This window comes from Hippocampus bargibanti, linkage group LG07 (assembly GCF_051943395.1).
Source record: "Hippocampus bargibanti isolate YZ-2025 linkage group LG07, ASM5194339v1, whole genome shotgun sequence".
In the NCBI taxonomy this organism is placed as follows: Eukaryota; Metazoa; Chordata; class Actinopteri; order Syngnathiformes; family Syngnathidae; genus Hippocampus; species Hippocampus bargibanti.
In genome coordinates, this window is record NC_142740.1 from 23598626 (window position 1) to 23616331 (window position 17706).

Genomic DNA, 17706 nt, shown 5'->3' on the forward strand with positions numbered 1-17706 from the left:
TGATGAACACCGAGATTTTGTCTGGCTTTGAGCCTTGTTGTACACCTCCTATCTTTGTTGCCATCTTGCCCTTGCCTTGCATTGCGCTCATCCTGTTGTTTGTCCTTTGTACCATGCCCACGTGTTCCATTTTTTGCACTTTTTTCCAGTACTGCTGTTTACTCCCACATCCCAAAAAAACGCATGGTTAATTGATAACTCTAAATGACACCTGAAGACAACTGGGATAGACTCCCATATGCCCGCGACCCTCGAGAGGATAAGCGGTTCAGATAATACCCTTTGTAGAATGTCTTCCTGAAAGTTGGGTACACGATAATAATAAATGCTAAAAAAATATTATATATTGTATTTTTGTAGGTACGTGTATGTATTGTAATATATGTATTGTAAACACAGCAGGAATTAAATACAGTGGAACCTCGGTTTTCGAACGACTCACAGTTCGAACAAATCGGAGTCCGAACAAAAAATTTGAGAAATTCTTGCTTCGTAGTTCGAACAAAAATCAGAGTTCGAACGCCGGTACGACGCGTGAGTGCGTACGCGAGGGTGGGATGCTGAGCGGCGTACGGGTGTAGATCGCTCTCTTCGTGGCCAACTGTTGTCGCGTGCAGACGTGCTGCGTTTTGCTCTCGCGTTCAATATAGGTGTACGAAGTGTTTTAGCCCCTAATCATGCCTCCAAAGAAAGTCAGTGCAAGCAACAAAGCTGCTACAAGTGAAAAAAGAAAAGTAGTGCGTACAACTATTGCATTTAAGAAAGAAATAATAGCAAAATATGAAGGAGTGTGTGAGTGTCTGATCTGGCTATTGACTAGAGCATGCCGAAATCTATCATATAGATCAGTACGATACTAAAGAATTAGGATGCTGTGAAATCCTATTTATAATTCTTTTCTTTATCCTTCTTTTTTTTACGCGGTCATGTTAGCGTAATCTTTCGTACGGAAGATTACGATAACATGAACGTACGATTAGCCTGGGTTACATTTATGTTTATGTTATTTGTGTCTTCTTATTTTTCTTTCGGCTTTTCCCTTCAAGGGGTCGCCACAGCGAATCAGTGTCCTCCATCTTCAGAGGTTTGATCCGCATGTTTGTTTGTGACAGTATTTAACTACAGTACTTAATTGCATACACTCTCTCGTGGTTGGTCACGATAAAGTCTATAATAATTAGGATGTGAATTTGACAAATGCATTTGAACTCATCATGATGTCCATCTTTTTTCACGTTAAAAAAAAACAAAAAAAGATGTGATGAATATTTCATGTTCGGTACTGGTTTTGAAGAGTAAGAGTGTTAATGGTGTTCTTGTTAATTTTTCTGCCATTGGAAACATGTTGTGATGGTGTTATTTCAGGCAATCATTTTTTTATGTGGAAATTACATCGCGTCATCATTAATTGTTGACTCCATGAAATTATGACATTCCAAAGAGTCTGTTCCAAATACTGTACAGCATTTCACCATTTTTCAAATGTCTTCATATTTTGTTTTTCTTTCTGTAACGCCGGCAATGTTTTATGTAAAACACAAGGAATTGCCATGGAGGTGTCAGTGCATCGTCAAGGGCACACTCGCATTTGTCACAGTATCAAAGAGATATTGGAAATTCCTTTTAAAGGAATTTGATGTGCCATAAGTAAAACATCAGACTTCCACTTTTGGGCGATAACAAGCTTGAGAGTTGCAGTGTGTTTTTGTTGTGACAGCGCAACCCTGCCAATGAGCTACTGCCATTCAAACTCTTTATTTGGCCTCCTAACCCTTTTTTGTCAGTTTGACAAATGTGACTCGTCGTCCTCATCACTCAAGTCACAAAGAAGTTCAACAAGGTGGTCCGTACCTGACATATTGCTGCTGCATTTGAGACGTATTTGTCTTTTTATTCAATCACTCAATCATTATGGGGTGTAGATATCTCAAGTGAAGTCAACATTTTCATCATGTTTGGCAAATGTACTGCATGTGTCATGATCTGTTTCTATTGTGCACATTCTATTTAGTTTTATTTAATTGTATTCCAGGTAATAAATTGTGTTTCTTCTTCTGTCTACCCATCAGTTCCTTGAGCCACTTTCTTTTGTCCAAGTATACCTCTTGTCAGTTTGCTTTTATTTTGTGCACTGGTAGGTATTTGACGAACCAATGAATGGACGGATCGTCTGCAGCTGCACATTTGTTGGTCATTATAATCAGTGGCAGTTAAAAGGACTCCCGGCATACCCTTTCAGTGTCGGGTCATTGTGTTTGTTTCACTTTGTCAGGTTTGTTTCATCTTGTCATGTTTTACTCATGGCTTTGTTTGCTACTTTGGACCTTTTTGTTCTGATGACTTTGTTGTTTGGGATTTTTTTCCTGCTGACTTTATTTAATACAATTTGTAAAATACACTCTGCTCCTCGCTCCTGCTTGCGTTTTTTGGGACCACCACCTTGCAAATCGTGACATCCAAAAGCAATAGAGTTTTATTTGAACCCTTTACCTCTGTACTGTGGACCACTGGTTCACCACAATGAAAGCTTTTTTTTTTTTTCAAATTTAAAAGGTGAAAAGTTTAAATGTCCCTCATGTTTTATTTATTTCACACTACCTTATGCCGGGATAAATTTATGAACTCAAGTTTGCAAGACAATGTTTCCTCGTTTTTTTATTTGGAATACATGATCATGAGATCCAATTTTTTTTACTGTCAATGATATTTGCTAAAATGAGTAACTATTTTTCACCACACAAAATCTTGCTCTTGCAGTCGGAAATGTCTTTTTTCTGATTTAAATGATTAAATATTTTATTAGATGTTAAATTTAATGCGTCAATAAATAGTAGCACTAGTGGTTAAGAAGTCTTTAAAACACGATCATTACACATTTCTTACATTTCTGCCTCATTTTGTGGACGAGCATAATTGAGCAATTTATTTCTCAGCCATAGGCATATGTTCCACGGTAGCACTGCCGTGCAATATTTCATTCATATTCTCTGTTTTATTGGCAGTTTCGGAAAATCTAATATGATCAAATGAGCTATTTTCTCTTGATCTCATTCTTTCCTGAAGGTTGAGGTGAAGGTTGGTCGTTAGTGTCTATTCTTAGTCTGCGCTAGATCGGCTCTTTTGCTCACGCACAGCAATTCTTTCGCGCTTTATTGTTCACCTCCATCCGTTGAGGGATGACATGCCGGCACTTAGTAAAAAGTTTTCCCTGCCGCAGAGATGGCGCGCATTTGCAAGGTTCTAAATAAAAAATCAAGGGTATCATCTTGTGAGGGTGTCTGTCAAGTGTGCAGGATATTGGTGGTATGCACTTGATGAGTCACTTGAACGTGTTGAGTGAAATGTTGCACTTGAAACGGTTCTTATAATATACACAGATGGTGTCACTCTCCGTCTTGTTCTTCGGGCAAGTCGTGGATTGAGTCTGCCCTCAAAGGAAAAGGCAGCGAGACGTCATTCTTTCTGCTTCACTGAGCAGTATTTCCCTTCCTTTGATCAATCCCCTCAGAGGAGAATGCATTGATTCAAATTAGAGCGGTTGAGTTCTTGTGTTAAGACCCAATTAAGACAGGTTATTTTTGTTTGTCAGTTTTTTTCCTACAACATCCTTCTGACATGATTCCATTGAAACCCTCATGCTGTCATTGACAGTGTTAACACTTAACACAAATCAGGTTTCCAGAAGGTCTATTATAGAAGTTTGTCCTTGAGTTGTACCTTCAATGACCCATCGGTTGAGAAGCTATATTTTTTCTTGCTTTATATGTTCTTTGTTCTATAATACAATCAAGAATATTGTGGGGACATCCATAAGAATGCTGGCATTAGAATTGCAGGATTAAGATAATAATTGCAGCCAACTGCTCGTATCGTGGTTTGTTCACCTCGAGATTGACACCCCCCAACTCCAAGTCCCCTCTACCATTTGCTTGATGACACAACACCTTTGTCTTATATTTCTAACGAGTTCCAAAAATAATGTATCAATTTATTTCAACAACTTGTTTCTTTACCCTATAGTTTACAGGGGATTGGTACGGGCCTGGCTTGCAGATAACCAAAACTGTTAAACTATTCAACATCCACTATGCATAAATGCATACCTACCTACCTACCTACCTACCTACCTACCTACCTACCTACATACATACATACATACATACATACATACATACATACATACATACATACCGTATTTCCGTATTTGTTTAAGGATCACAGTATGTGACGGTGCACTTCCAATTAATTGTATATTTTCAAACTTTTTTCAATATATAAGGTGCATTGCATTATAAGGTGCTACAGTAAAAGCTGGGGTTACGTTTTATATATCCCAGTATGGACCACACATTGCATCTTCTAAAGGGGGGAAATGGAGTCTGTGGCTGCTGACAGTAGTTGCGAGACCTATTGAGGCTTAATATTACTTCACATGTACGGCTCACCAGCGTATAGAGCGCAAGTTCATTTTTTGAATAAAATTAAGGCTTTTGGGTGTGCCTTATACACAGGAAAATATGGTAAATAAACATGTTTTTTTTATTCTAAAAAGGTAGGAAATTGGTTGCCTTTACCGTATGTTTTTTTTTTTCTCTCGACTTATTGTTTTTCCTTTTTTTCTTGCTTGCAGAACTTTGGTGCTTTGAATTTTGAATTGCTCCACTGTGAGAGTAAAGTTTCATCTAATGTAATCTAATCTAAAATCTGATTGCATAGGTTTTTTGTACTATCAACGATGGCAGCACAGAATGTCCCTGGAGTGAACAAGACACGCGCACGCACACACACACACACACACACACACACACACACACACACACACACACACACACACACACACACACACACACACACACATATACAAGGATGACATTTTAAAGAGATCTGTGCTTTCCTTTTTCCTTTAGTGGGCTTTTCTGTTATAACCTTCTATTCAAAATGTTTACGCTGAAGAACAACATCAAACATGACTGGTAGTCAACGAATGAACGCTTCAACTGCATCTTTTTGTGGCATTGCAGTCCAAATCAGAGTGTGACAGTAAACACATGAAGTGACATCGCAACCAACCCGCTGTGCTGTCATCCTGGCTGTCATGAAGGACTGGACAGAAAATTAAGTTTCATCTTTAAATTCACATCCAATTGTCTCAACGAGAAGTAAGGTGGGACACGCCAGTTCCATAGAGAAACCTGATTTTTTACTGACTTCATTTCCATTAATTGTCCAGTCCGGTGACTCTCTAAATGTCTCTTTCGGCTGCATTGAAGGCCTACTTCGGAAAGCATCAATACAAAAAGGTCGATGGGCAGAACCGTGGAACAAAAAAGGCGCTCTGATAAATCGTTTCCATTTAAGTGCGACTCCAAATTGACAAACATTGTGGGCTGTTTTAATTTGTACATTCCATCCTCTTGCCTCTTATGCAACCATTTGAGTCTGCCACAAATGTGTTTTGATTGCTTTGTGGGTCAACTAAATGTGAATAATACATGATGTCACATGAACAAAATCATCAAGACTAAAGTCGTCAAACGCTCATGTACACATGTGCACTTGTTAATACCAACTCATTGTTTGTAATGTCTTGGCAGCCGATCATAATAGAGCCATTGTAGCATAACACTGATCATGGTGCTTCTCCGCTGATTATATCTTATCGTTTGTTGCTTTTGGGTTGTCTTCCCTTCCCTTCAGCTCAGACAAATGCTGTGCAGCTGGCCAATGAGCCATGAAGCACACTTGATTAATTGAGAAATCTAAAGAGATAAAGACCTCACTGCTTCAGCTAAGCCATGGAGCACAAAATGAAGTGAAGAGAAGGAAGGAGGGAAGAACTCTTACTACAGCAACTGAGACGAGGGAATTACTTTGCATTTCTGGAAAAAAAACGGTCAGTGTTTTCATTTCAAAAGTTGTTCATCACAAAGAACTGCATGAAATGTTTCAGATTTTTATTTTAACCTGTCAATCGTAGTGTCAAACGAGGGTGATTTTACGGTCAGTAATTAAAGGACAACCGACACCATTTTTTTGTTTCCTAACTGACATCAGAAAAACATTTTATAGCATCTAAAATACCCAAAACACGCAAGCTGATATTTTTAATTAAATGCAAAACACCAATAAAAATGACTTAAAGTGTGCTAAATCTGCAACAAATTGAGCTGTGAATTGTGGATTTTCAGAAAGTCCCGCCCCCAGTTCATGATGTCACGCCAAAACGTCTTGCCTTTCTCGAGAATGAAAATAATGGCTTCAGATTCGGAGACGATGCTTTCTTGTTACTCATCCAGTTATGAATATGATTCAAATAGTTCTGAAGAGGAAAGCATCAATGTTTGCAATCGATGAAAGGAGTCCTCCCACATCAATTCGAGCCGTCAATGACAGCAATGTAGCACCCAAAAAATGCAGAACATGGCACCCGAGCTCTGTTGGAAATGGGCTGATTTGTCTGCTGGGAATTTGTGTCAGCGAATATCAAATAGTCTCCGGGTCCTACGGTTTCCTCCCACACTCCAACAACATCCATGGCAGGTAGATTAACCACTCCAAATTGTCCCCAGGTGTGAGTGGGGAGTGACTGTTGTACATCTTTGTGTGCCCTGTGATTGGCTGGCAACCAATTCAGGGTTTCCCCTGCCTCGTGCCCGAAGACAGATGAGATAGGCTCCAGCACCCCCCGCGACCCTAATGAGGTATAAGTGGTACGTTGTTCTTCATTTTAATTTTTGTTGTATCAATTTATATAAGTACTTGAGTGTTTTCTTTTTTTTAGAATTTGTAGTTAAAAAAGGTCACTTAGTATTGTGTAAGAAAGTGAAAGTGAAGTAAAATACAATTCCTAAAGATTGTTTGACCTTCTTTCTTCTTTACTGTCAAACAGTAATACAAAAATGAATACATTTCAAACATACAGTGAATGCTCAGATATGAAATTAATTACCAGAGATGAAAACGAATAACGTGTGCTTTAACGTATTCACTGCCATTCCCTGCAAAACGAGACCTGGTCATGAACATGATGTGCAGTTGGGATTAGCAGGAGTCGACATTTGCAACATATGCTTCTTCTTCTTCTTTTACTTTCGGCTTTTCCCGTACAGTACCGAGACCACCAATCCATATGACTGGAGGGTATGCAGCACTTCTGCTCAGATTGTGCCTGTTGCTCAGAACCAGAGCGGACAGGGAGGCAGTTCTGCATTTTTTCCGTTCAAATGTTACATTTTAACCAAGTGTATGATTTTAACAATTTTTTAGCTCTGGGATTAAGGGCAAAATAAATTCTGATGATCTCGCAAAGGTCATTGGGTTCCTTGGATTCTATTTTAGGAATGCTTGAGCACCTTCTAAAATGAACAAGACACTCTTATGGTGTGACAAGTTATACTTTAAAGGGATCTCTGGATGAAAGATGGATAAATGTGGGGTTTGATGAGCCTTCTGCCACCTTTATTTTATTTTATTTATTTCAGTGAGAGGTACCCTGGGGTGCAACCTTGTCTTTGACACAGATTTACAGGAAAATAACACATAGAAACACTGGTGATTTTTCATCTGCCCTGGCACCCACTTCCATTCCTTTACTTTATCACCTCATTAGTGTGAAACCCCGGAGTATTCTTCAAGGTGTAAGGTGTAACGGCTGCAGATGCACGATCTCAATGCTGCGACTCTATTTGTTCCCTGCTGTTCGTAGCAGCAACCTTCAACGGCTGCTGTGGCACACCTGGAGCATTGGTAGAGAGGGAAAAATCCTTCCATTGCACATACACAAAAGCCAAAAGGTTTTAAACGTCTCACTCTCCCCACCGTGACTCGGTCATTTCTCTCCTGAGAATGAGCCATGTCGATGAGTAGCCAAAGACAACACGAAGGAGACAGAGTTGCGTACAACCTCAGTTTGACAGCAGGAGCTGTCAGATGGCATCTTTATTATGTTAAACGAGGAGTCCTGGAGGACTTCACAAGCATCTGTTTCCTCTCTTCAGCGCAACTTGACTCATGGAAAGGAACGACTTCAGCGGAATGACAAAAGTGAATGTGACATAATGCACTGATGCAACACGAAGAAAACGGTTTGCACAAAAAGGAAATGGAGAGTAAACTGTACGCGTGGTAGGAGGAAAAAAAAAACAAATACCGTGTAGTTCTGATATCACGCTTAGTGATGAGTTATGTGGTTGAACAAAAATGTTCTCTTCATGGTATGCTAGTTTAACATACACTACAACTACTATGTTAAAAAATCAACACTTGAAAGATTTGTTCACCTTTTTAAGTGATTGCCTCCTATTTTCTTCTTTCCTGTTTCAATAATATCCTATAAAATGTAGAGTTATTTTAAATGGTCAACTGGCTAGTACACTCGCTTCCAAGTACAGACAAAGGTTTAGGAGGTCGTACTGTACTTGGGCTGCGCTCTTCCTGTATGGAGTTTGCATGTTCTTCCTGAGCTTGTGTGGGTTTTCTCCGGGTACTCCGAATTCCTCAACCATTCCAAAAACATGGATGGTGGGTTAATTCGACACTCTAGGTGTGATTGGGACCATGTATGTTTTTTTCTCAATATGTGCCCTTTTGATTGTCTGGTAACCGATTCAGCGTACGTAAGGGCCACCTCATACCCAAAGACAGCTGCGATGAGCTATACTGTGTTTCACCCCAGCAATTGGTGGAAGATTAGTGCTAAAAACAGCACATTTGCTCAACGGGGGTCCTCATCTGGACATTGAGAACATCCAGGGCACAGAAGCGAGGCGCCAATTCTAATTACACTGCTAGAGAAAAACAGGTGTTGATCTGAAGCACCACAAATGCTGCTACGTTCTCCAACATAAAAAGATTTTTAAAATGTTTCTTTCAAGGTCACATTTATTTTATTTTTAATTTGATATTAAGATTTGGCAAATGAAACGTATTCACAGCAAGCCATTTAAGAGTATTTTGGCATTTGCAAGACGCACAGGACATTGTGGTCATTGGTCATCTTTGTACTGATGGAATACAATACAATACAATACAATACAATACAATACAATACATATTGATTTAAATAGCGCTTTAACAACAGCTGAAGCTGGAACAAAGCGCTTAACATGGACAGGTATCATATACAGGAAATAAAGCAGTCACAAAGTAGAACTGAAATGAAATAAAATGAATGGGAAATGAACGAATAGATTCACTCCTTTCCACCCCTGCTGCTATAATTTTGGCAGTGGTATGTTCCTTTCACAAATAATGATGTATCTCATGCGTTTAGTGGATGTAATGATCTTGTCTTGTTTGTTTTGGGTTTTTTTTCTTTCAGTCTCCAGCTGCTGAGTTGGCGTGATGACGAATCGCACCTGTCCCTCGTTTGACCTCGTTCCATACTGACTTCTTAAAGGAATGCTTAGGCGACAACTGGCTGTCGGATTATTCAACCGTGCTCGCAATTCATTATTTATGCTTTTGCTTCATTCATTATGCTTGTGCTCAATTTTATTTTGCCTCACACTCTACCAGGTAATTCAGAATATTTTTACTTTGAAAGTCCTGTCCCATCTCTTTTCTGTCCCTTCCAGATGCAACACACCTTATCCTGTTAGTTAATACAACACAATTCAATCCAGTATTGATTGATATAGTCCTTTAACACCAGCTGGAGCTGTAACTAAGCGCTTAACATGTACAACTATCATACACAGGAAATAAGGCAGTCACAAAGATAATAGAAAGCACCAGGGAGTAAAACAAGCATTTCATGTTTTCCTTGCTCTTAGCCTTTGGCAAGCGCTGTTGGTTTGTTCTCGCCTATTTCTGCTCTCTTTGTTTACCAGCGTTTTTGCTGTGCTTTGTCGGTCTTTCACCTTTATTAAAAATACATTATTGTTCAAAGCTTCTGTCACTGTATACACTTGTGGAATGCTTGTTTCAAAAAAAATCCTTATGGACACCTGTTGGTGGATATCGTAGTTTATGTCATTGCACAAATATACAGGACATTAACGAGTTACAAGACACTATTATATTTACAAAAATACACTAATTGTACTCCGGCAATATCAAGGCAAAATTACTTTTTGCCCACACAGCCGTAAATACAGTAGAATAGCAACCTCAACAGACATCCACAATACATTAATCAACATTTCACAAGTCATTATATTTTGTACGGCTCACACAGTTCACCCTAAGCAAGATGTGCTTAAAAGAATAGTGATTCAATGATAGTAGTGCCATTACCTATGGACTGCAACTACAAGAAAAACAACATTGAACATTGCATTGAAATTCTGTTTTGTTTGTTTTACACGCAGATTTAGAGACACCTTTCATACATGGATATAAGGAACACGCCTTACGATATCATGGGAAAGCCATTAAGGCGAACGATATTTGTCTCCCCAAAACCTTGAAATTGAAAAAAATAAAATACATACAATACATATTGATTTATATAACGCTTTAACAACAGCTGAAGCTTTAACAAAGCGCTTAACATGGATAACCATCATATAAATGAAATAGAGAAGTCGCAAAGATAATAGAAAGCACAGGTATGGTTTAATTTTTCATATTAGCCTCTAGGCCCTGGGGTCATTTGATGTTGAGTAAGGAATATGAAATCTAGAAAGCATTTAGACATATGTAAATATTTCATGTTGTGTTGACACCACCTTCTGTTCTGCAACATTAAAATTAGAATTTTTTTGCAGTTAGAAATTTACCGTGGAGCAGCAGGAGACGCTCCTTCGCCTCTTCATGTTCAAGTATAAGTTGTCAGTTGTGTTTGGAGTTCAGTGGTCATCTCGAGAACATCGTCCTCTGTCAAAATAGAAAGTCAGTTTCTTGTTATTTTCAACTTTTTCGCTTTCCTCATTAAAAAAATCTGTTTTCACTCATGCATTTGTCTCAGCCGACTAGTCTAATTGTAATGTAGAAGATATTTCACAAGTTAGGGTTGTAACCCATGTACCACAAGGTTCAGTGGGAAAACCGTCAAAAAACACCCCTAACCAAAATGCTAAAAAGTAGCACCATGCAACAAAATTGTGTTCAATGTTATTTTAGAAGCAGCCGTGGCCCTTCAAAGTCAATGTTGTCCTTTCTGCAGCCCGACTGGCTCCGGGCATAGTAACCATTTACCTTGGCTGGTGCTTCCAAGAAAATGTTCAATCTTTCCCGAGGTCAAGCTGTTGTGTTCTATTATTGGATGCCTTTAGATTTCCCCCTTTCTAGCATGAAAGCGGCTTTACATCACAGAATATGCCAAGTGCATTGTGACGCCTTTGGATCTCACTGGAGCTTCGCTCTTCCTTAAACGCGTCACCATCTATAGCGTTCCTAATGAGCTGTAAAAATAAACGCACTCGGTCAGCTCACACAAGAAGAAACAAAAGCATTGACCAAAACAGCCTGCTACAGGCTGTCTTTGGAATCATTTTTGTCGTATTTAACTTCCATGTCATGAGCATTCTTGTTTCTGTTTGCAATGCTATTTACAGGTGCGTCTTAATCATGATGAGAGCTGGAGCTTCTCAACATCTGCACACCGTCTTCCCTTTTCTCCTGTTGGTTGGTGTTCTCTATTCTTCTCCGGCGATCATAGAGCATTGGGAGTATTGCTCTTTTTTTCTCTCGGGTAGGCGCCATGTCTGACACGCCACATGTTTTATTGCCCACTAAAGCATAATGTTCCACTCCCCTTTGATATTGCATTATTTATTTATTTTCACGGCAGCCCGTAAGTCCCCATGAACGATTAGCCGCCTCCGGCCAGCAGCAGTATTAAATATATTGCTGGCATTTGTTTCCTACCTCTAAGTGGATCGGACGACTATACAGACTAATACTCATCCGAAAAAGCAAAGGGGCCTCAAGAACAAAACATGTGTGTCCTATCCTGAATGTTTTGTCAACTATGTACAGTATGATGATAGTGGGGCATTTCTAGTATTTTACAGATAGGAGAGGCATTTGTTCTGTGTCTTGCTGCTATCTCTCACCAAAATGAAGGAAAGGCAAGCTATCAGACAAAATGCCCATACACCCCTCCTTTTCCCATATCACAGAGAGCAATGCCACAAGCAAACCCTCGGCTTGCTTTCTGCTGACTGACTAATACTCTGAGCAGCACTGGCTAGAGAATAGATGTTAAAATAAAGATATGTCTTTTTGGGAGGTTTTGGTCCCCTCAGTTATTCTGCTCCAAACTTAAAGAAGCCAAACACTGACTGAACTACTACTTTGTCTCTTATTAATTGAGTGGCTAAATAATAATAATAATATTCATGCTTAAATAGTTTCTTAACATTTCTTAAAACATGTTTGCCAAAGAAGAAATATTTAGGAACTGTTCCCTATTGCTTATTGTTGCTTGACCTTGGTTGGTGAATGGTCTTTTGAGATTTATTTATTTTACCGAACAGTCCAACTCATGAACGTTGCAGATTTCGTCAAAGATAAAGTTCCAAAAGTAGCAGGCAAGGGCTCTGAAAGCTTTTCCACCAAAGTCCTCCTCCTGGTATATTGAGAGAAGAAAGGAATCAGCAGATTACACGAATATCAGTGAAAGAGCTTAATTTGGTCTGGTTATTCAAGGAGTAGAAACGAATAAATTAGATTATTGGACCAAGAGAGTATATTATTGTAAATTGTGAATCAATGCAGGCCAAGCATGGAAGCATATTCCCATACTCCAGTCTCACATACATTTATAAATGCCATCACGATCATTTCTGCTCATCCAACAAAGAAATGAGGTTTAAACTATCGGTATTTATACTGTATTTTCCAGTCTATAAAATGCACCGGATTATAAGGCGCACCTTCACTTCAATGAATCCATGACATATTTTAAAATGGTTTCCAGATATAAGGCACACTGGCGCGTGGTTAGCTTTTGAAAAAATTGAAGGCTTCGAGGTGTGCCTTACAGTGCAAAAGACACGATACTTTCTATATTATTTACAATCTCGCAGGACTGGTATCATTGTGTCAAGGGAATGCTGATGAAAATTACCCTTTCTAACTGAAGTGCATCCATATTTATTAATCTTGACATATACTGTCCATTTCTAAAAATAAAAGAATTGTAATAGTGGCACAACAGACATGTTTTATCTCAAAAATATAGTAGGTGAAAAAGAAGACTTCATATATTGGATTGGATTGGATTGGATTTGCCTTTATTAGTCTCACAGTGGAGAAATACAGTGAGACCTCAATTTACGAACTTAATCGGTTCCCAGACAGAGTGTGTAAGGCAAAAAGTGTGCATCTCAAAAGAAAATGTCCCATAGGAAACCATTAAAATGGGAATAATCCGTTCCCGGGTTTCCATAAAATATACTTTTCAACTAAATAAACCTTAAAACTACACACAACATACCTTATTCTATGTATAATAAATGTGCTATTGTATTGCAATGAAAGAAATACACTGCATTGTATCATAAAGTCACTTTATTTACATTTGTGATGGTCATTTATGATGATGATTGATGGAATGGCGTTGGAGGTCGAAGGTCAAAGGGAATTGCTGTTTGGAAAGAGAGGCGCATTACACGAGGACTGTAATTAAAGAAATAAACTGTGCTGTAAAATAAACTTTTATTTACCTTTTTGATGGTCGTTAATGGCTTATGGAAGGAGAGTCACCTTCCATAAGGACTGTTTGTGCTGTTCGGTCGTGTACTTCCGCCGAAGATCACTCCGCCAGCCGTGGTGGGTGTGTATTATGAAAATAGTGCTTATTATAAGGTTTAATTTTCATAAATTTGACGTTTGTAAGACCAAAGGTTTGTAAATTAAGGTGTTTTTGTAAATTGAGGTCTCACTGTACATGAAACTTAATGACTGCCTCGAAATTTCAAAAAATCAATTTCCAAGTCTAGAAATGAGGAAAGAGGGAAAGATGTCCAGTGTTTCATGATTCTCGTTTTGAAATTAAAACTGTATTTTGCTCAAGCGAAAGAGTCTCAGATTATCTAAACATGTCGTTTGAAGAAGCCCTCATTTGTGTGCATGAGTGAGCGAACACATTAGAGCAGATGAGCAGCGCTGCTTGGCATCCATCACTCGGGTTGCTTCCAAGAAATATGACATAAGTAGACAAAAACAAAAAAAAGTAAAATGGTTTCATAGAAAAAATGGGACATTTCAATCATACGTGATGTGGTATATACAAGGCAGCATGCGTATTTTGACAGGCAAGATTTATGACCGCCGTTTTGATTCTCAACAATTGTCACAGGCATAAAAATCCACTGATCAAGTTCTTTGCCAGGGCATATTTTACACATTCATTTTCAGCCGTCAAATTAAACGTCAAGGTCACAACGAAACAATTAAAATTAAATAGAAAGAACAATTAAAATTAAATACAGAGAAGTAATGAATTGTGCCACTCTTAACTGATTGATGATAGGCACAGTGCTTGTTTGTTTTTTGTTGCAATTTGCTTACCGGTAAAAGTTATCATTAATAAGTGCGGTAAAATATATTGCATAATCCATGCGCACCAAATCCAGCAGACATTTAAACAGCTTCTTCCCCCAAGCCATTAACTCTTTGAACTCTTTCAACAGTAGCCAAAATGGAACTGTATAGTGCCACTTAGCAGTTTTTTTGACAACGATACTAGTGCAGCGTGTTCTACCGGAAACAAATTCCTTGTGTGTTCTACATACTTGGCAATAAAGATGATTCTGATTCTGATTCTGATAATAGCACATCAGTGTAGTGATGGGTGATTATTTCTTTCAAAATTCACTTCTTCCTGTTTTGTAGCGGATGGTGACAACCAATGCTGGGCAGGCCATCATCCAGTAAGGTCCACTACTGAGAGATTTCCAATTCGCGGGCGCATTGACTTCTGACAAAAATTTTGAAACACTGACAGAATACGTTTTCATGATCATTTTCAACCATCACCAAACTGTCACTAATCCAAAGAGCACCACAGAAAAATCACTTTGTGGCAAATTTTATGGCAAATAATGACGCACTTGTATGGAAACGAGAAACTGCAAATCATTTTTTTTAAAGGCCAACACATTTGAAGGTGTTGAAAATATCTTCAATTGTACATTTTTCCCATAATTCCGCGTGCTATTTACTTGCAAATGCATCAGTAAGAAAATTTTTTTTTTTTTGTAGCATTTCGCCTAGAGTTCAACAAAATATTGTTTAGGGCAACATTCTATCTTTTTATTTTTTGTTTAGTTTATGTTTGTAGAGCATGATGTCCATTTAGGATTTTCTCCAATAATGCCACGTGCGAGTGCATAATGAATGAAAATAAATATGTTCTGTGACTTTTGTATCCCAATATTTTACTGACGGTCCTATAATCGCGGTGACGAACGTTAATTCAGTGACAATGAAACCACGGTTGAAATAAGGTATGACAGACTAATGACTGACAGCCGGAAATCATTTACGATTAATGATAATGGACCTGGAGGGTGCGCAATGGCTAACCATTTACTGACACATACAACGTTATTTATAATAGGTAATATTTTATTTAAGAACTTTCATCAGCTAATATGTGATAAATATGAATGACCAAACAATGCAATTATTGCAAAATGGAAAAGCAAGTACTGCAAAACAAAATATGGCGGATCAGGATAGCACAAATCAATTGCATCAATGAATTTAAGACACCTGAATAGCCTTTCCCCAGAGTGAGAATGCATACAGTAAGGATATATTTCATGTTGAAGCAATAATCAAGGCAAGTCAGGTGGAAAACAAAAGTCTGTCCTTACATCCATGATAAAGTTTCAGTCAATCATATGATAAATGTATGCAGCCAGGACATCATGCTCAGCAGAGTGGGAAATATCAGCAAAGTAGTGCCAAGTTTGCATGGTTACAACTCGCTTCCAAATTCGCTAATCCTTTGGAGAAACCCTTTGTTGCCAACCCAGTTAAAACCTCGGTTGTCAAGTGACATAATAGGATTTTGTCACAAATAGATTTTGCAAATGTGCAATTTCCAAACCTGTCATGAATAGACAAACTACTCACCTTGCTCTCAATTGGTGCAGCGCTTTGCATTGCTTTTTTTCATATAACTTCACTTTTTTCATATAACTTGTTCAATAAAGTACTCAATCATTGTAATGATTTTTTTTACCTCTTTGGACCAGAATTGCTGTTTGCATAGTGGTTTTTGCAATACAACAACTCAATAAATGTGGCTGAATTTTCCTGGTCAGGACAACTTTAATGAATGAATTTGAAGAAAATTGTAGATCCTTGAATGATTAGCACTTTATACGCTATTTTAATCATTGTGAGTTCATTCAGTTCAGTTCATTCACAAAAAAAATCTGAATTTTTGTGAAATGCGGTTTTCTGCAAGTCAAACAAATGACAAACCACGGTATTCCTTCTTTTGTATTCAAAACCTACAGCACCATGTCAATTTAAACCATTTTCCAATTTCCCTGCCACAATCTTAAATTTGATTGATGAATACCTTCAACTTCTGTGCTCAGTGGTTACATCTCTCATAGGCTGTACAGAAATCCTTCTGATGGAAAATTTTGGAGTGTAGTATTTGCCTGGCAGTGGTACTGATTATTCCTCGTGTCACTCCACTGGTTCACCGTAATTAGAAAGAACGATCGTACTAATACTGCATTCTCCCGAATGTCAATAGCCTGCGCCTAAGCGATTAAGGAAAAGATTCATTCATTCATTTGTTATGCCAAAAATGATGGCGTTTCAATTTTGGGAGCCTGAAAAAAACTAGTGGTAGGATTGGTCATGCCGAGCTAAACATGAATATTTGACTTTTAATTGCATCCAAATTTGAGATCATTTGATTAAAGGTGTGAGATTGTGTCAAGTGCCATTTGTACAGAAAAAGCTGTCATATATCCAAAATATTAAATTATGTCAAATTAATATTTGTATATAAAATAAAAACATGAACATCATCCCTGACTAAACTGAATCCTGTGAGTTGCGGATAGCATAAGATCATGCTGGTTTTCCAGCAACAGAGAAACGTAAAAGATACTCTTGGTGCAGCAGCGTAAATACTCGCCATGGTAGACAAAACGAAGAAACCACAGTGGTGATGTTACACCATGCAAATGGGAAGTGATGCTGATATTGTATATCACTGTGTGAATATGGATTATATGTTCATACATATTAGAAATTCTAATCAGTGACAACATTAAACATCAAATTGTGTTAATAGAAGTTATTGAATGTCAATCTGGTCTTGGGTATTTGTTCCTGTAATTGTGTTAACACAACAATCGTGGTTTGCAAAGATGAATTTAGATGCATGGTCACATAAATTAACATTACAGCAAAACAATTACCACAAAGAGAAAAGAAAACGAGAATGTAAGATTAAAACATCTATATGTAATATGGATGGATGGATGGATGGATGGATGGATGGATGGATGGATGGATGGATGGATGGATGGATGGATGGATGGATGGATGGATGGATGGATGGCGGGCGGGCGGGCGGGCGGACGGACGGACGAACGGACAGACAGACAGTCGGGGTCACGGATGGATAAGATATTAAATATGCTTCCCACTCCCACTCAGTTCAATGGTCAACTTCAACCCACACCCAAACAGTTGTGTATTAGTGTCGCAACAACTTTGTGGAACAAATTGTCCAGATAAGTCGATTCCCCCAATGCCGAGCAGAGGCACCGTGAAGCA

The 17706-nt window shown here is 38.4% G+C and overlaps 1 long non-coding RNA gene across 1 annotated transcript in view; it reads left to right on the top strand.

The window, feature by feature from the left end:
* Positions 1-10225, top strand: part of LOC148895843 (uncharacterized) — a 218200-nt gene extending 207975 nt beyond the window's left edge. Inside the window, exon 4 of the long non-coding RNA XR_016115627.1 lies at positions 9320-10225. This is a non-coding gene — a long non-coding RNA (uncharacterized LOC148895843). The remainder of the gene's footprint in view (positions 1-9319) is intronic.
* The last annotated feature ends 7481 nt before the right edge of the window (positions 10226-17706 follow it).